This window comes from Eurosta solidaginis, chromosome X, assembly GCF_040869045.1.
Source record: "Eurosta solidaginis isolate ZX-2024a chromosome X, ASM4086904v1, whole genome shotgun sequence".
Classification (NCBI taxonomy): Eukaryota; Metazoa; Arthropoda; class Insecta; order Diptera; family Tephritidae; genus Eurosta; species Eurosta solidaginis.
In genome coordinates this window covers 67,963,072-67,966,604 of record NC_090324.1, presented here as the reverse complement: position 1 = coordinate 67,966,604, position 3,533 = coordinate 67,963,072, and the positions used below count along the sequence as shown (strand labels likewise).

General features: G+C 34.1%; 1 pseudogene; it reads left to right on the top strand.

Annotated features, from left to right (window-relative positions):
- The first annotated feature begins 405 nt into the window (after positions 1-405).
- Positions 406-1,474, top strand: LOC137234999 (jerky protein homolog-like; annotated as a pseudogene).
- The last annotated feature ends 2,059 nt before the right edge of the window (positions 1,475-3,533 follow it).

Here is a 3,533-nt window from a genome sequence, read left to right as displayed (position 1 = left end):
CAATATGCCGAATTAATAAAAATAAAAATGCTATCTCTAAATGTGTCAACAATACCTTTTTCGGTCCTGGAAAGAGGAAAACTTTGCGTCATTCACAGTACCCAAAGAGTGAAAAATCTCTGTATCGATGGTTTTTGAATATGAGAGACAAAAAGCTCCCGGTTAGCGGGCTTATGTTAAAAGAAAAAGCAAATGATCTTCATTTTAAAATTAAAGAAAATTGATTTGAATTCAATGCCAGTGATGGATGGCTTCAAAATTTTAAAAAGAGATATGGCGTTCCTTTGCTCCAAGTTTCTTGAGAAAAACTATCTTCACAGCCTCAGTTTGTTGACCAATTCAAAAAAGCGTTAAAGGCGAAAACGGAGGAGCTTGGATTAAGTCGTGAGCAACTATACAACGCCGATGAGTCCGCTTTATACTGGAAACTTTTGCCAAAAAAGACGTATGTGTCATCCTTAGAAAAAGCTGCTCCAGGTGCAAAGATGGAAAAGCAAAGAGTAACTTTCTTGTGCTGTTCAAATGCGTCAGGATCTCATCAACTCAAGCTTCTTGTAGTCGGAAAGGCTAAAAACCTCCGTTGTTTTAAAGTTTTCGACTGCCCAGCGTATTATCGACATTCTAAATCCGCTTGAATGACTGCGGCTATTTTTAAATATTGGTTCCACCCTTCATTTATATGTAATTCTGTCTCAGTAGCTTAAAGCTCATAAAATTTGTTTAGGTTACAAAGTTTTTGATGGAAAAGGGATTACCAGTAAAAGCTATCCTTCTAATTGATAACGCTCCATCGCATCCACCCGAGGATGAACTAAAAAGTGAAGACGGCTACATATTAGCAATGTTTATGCCACCAAATGTCACCCCTCTTATACAACCTATGGATCCAAACGCAATCAGGATTACGAAACTTTACTATAGAAACAGTCTTTTGGCTTCTGTTACTGTAAAGGGGTTTAATTTGCTTGAGGCTATAAAGCAAATTACACTTAAGGACGCAATTGTTACTTTAGAATCTGCATGGAGTAAGGCAGATGCTGTTGTACTATCCAAATGTTGGAGCAATATTTTAAGTATGGTAGAAAATAAAGAGGATCCTGAAGATGACATTCCTTTGAGTGTTCTTCGAAGCAACTTAATTATGAATGTAAGAGATTTGGAGGAAGGTGCAGCCAATCTTTTGTCATACTTGAGACCTGAGGTTTGCGTTTTAGAACCGTTAGTCAAAGAAGTTTTATTTTTTTAATTTTATTAAATTTCATTTTAGGACGAATTCATTGCTTTCAACGTTAGAGAATGGGACGATGATGCTATTGAATGTAATGACAATGAAATAGAAGAAACTTCCGACGATGAACGTAATGACAATGAAATAGAGGAAATTTCCGACGATGATGGTGACTGTTCTGTAGAGGCAGAAAAGACGACTACATCAAAGGAAGCTATTGACCTGTTTAATAAAACTTTGGAATGAGTTGAAAATGAAATAGTTGATAAATCTGATTTAAATGTGTTGAAGAAGCTCAGGGAAAAGGCAGTTTTTAAGATACTTGAACAAAAGAAACAACAAAAGAGAATTACTGATATTTTTTCGACATGATTTTTTCCAAAAATTTAACTAAATATGAATTTATGCATAACTAACTTTTAAACTGTAACTGATTTTTTATTTGTGTAATGTGAAAAAAATGAATAAGTAACGTTTCTTTTGCGGTTTTAAATAAAAAATATATGTCTTAAAACTAATTAAATATAATATTTTTCAATTTAGTTGCCTTTCGTAAATATGAAGAATCTCGCAAAACTGAACCAGGCCTGGTTTTAATTAGCTCATATTTTCACGAGTGCATTGTACGTATTTGAGGGTGGAATTGATGCTAGTCAAGTGCATTTGAGAAATACTTACCCCCCCCCCCCCCCCCCCCAACCATCCTACCCGTAAAAAATAATAAATGTAAGGCGCGATAACCTCCGAAGAGATCTAAGGCCGAGCTTCTCTTCCAATTTGCGTCGTGCTCCTCTTGATTTTTCCTACAAATTGGCCGGACGTGACCTACATGTTTTATGCCGACTCCGAACGGCATCTGCAAGGCAGATGAGTTTTCAATGAGAGCTTTTCATGGCAGAAATACACTCGGACCGCTTGAAAAACACTGCCGAGGGGTGACCCCGCTTAGAAAAATGTTCTTCTAATTGAAAAACCTTATTTCTAAAATTTTGATGTTGCTTTGCCCGGGGTGCGAACCCAGGGCATACGGTGTGGCAGACGGAGCACGCTACTATCACACCACGGTGGCCATCCTACCCATAGTCCAGATGAAAACACAATACCTATTACTTTATTTATTGAAGTGTTATCAAATTTCAATATTTGCTTTTATTTCTTCTGTTTCTTCGTTTTTTCTTTTTGAAATACGTTTTAAATCGTTTGTAGTTTTTCATACGAAAAAAGATTTTTTTTTTGGTCCACAGGCTTCGGATATATCGCTAACGCATCTCAAAAAAACCAAGAAAGGAGCAATTTGGAAGCATTAAAAGTACTTTTCCTATAACTACAAACGAGGAAATTGATTTTAGTGAAATTAATTTTTTGTAGTTTTTATAGTTACTGCGAAAGTATAATATATTTTGCGGAAACCAAGCAATTTAAGCAAGTTTGGGTTTTTTCTTTTTTTTTACTTGTTGAAATTTTACTTTTTATTAAAAATTTAATTTTTTTCACATACACATATTTTTTCAATCATGAAGCTAAGAAATATATAAAAATTTTATTATTTATGCAAAAGATATTCTTCAAGACAAAAATAATGTAATGCTTCTCGTGAACGAAGATTTCCACAACCATTTCTCACCTTCAGCTTCCCAGAAAATACATAATGATTGGTCAATACATAGGTTGTGAGCTATTTGAACCGCAGGTTAGTGAAACTGTCTTGACATACCTGGATACGGCTTCAACATCCTTTGAAATACGTTTTAAATCGTTTGTAGTTTCTCATACAAAAAATTTTTTTTGGTTCACAGGTTTCGCAGATATCGCTAACGCATCTCAAAAAAACCAAGAACGCAGCAATTTGGAAGCACTAAAAGTACTTTTCGTATAACTACAAACCATGAAATTGATTGTAGTGAAATTCATTTTTTGTAGTTTTTATAGTTACTCCGAAAGTATAATACATTTTGCGGAAACCAAGCAATTTAAGCAAATTTGGGTTTTTTCTTTTTGAAATACGTTTTAAATCGTTTGTAGTTTTTCATACAAAAAAAAAATTTTTGGTTCACAGGTTTCGGAGATATCTCTAACGCATCTCAAAAAAACCAAGAACGCAGCAATTTGGAAGCACTAAAAGTACTTTTCCTATAACTACAAACCAGGAAATTGATTGTAGTGAAATTCATTTTTTTGTAGTTTTTATAGTTACTCCGAAAGTATAAAATATTTTGCGGAAACCAAGCAATTTAAGCAAATTTGGGTTTTTTCTTTTTGAAATACGTTTTAAATCGTTTGTAGTTTTTCATACAACAAAAAATTT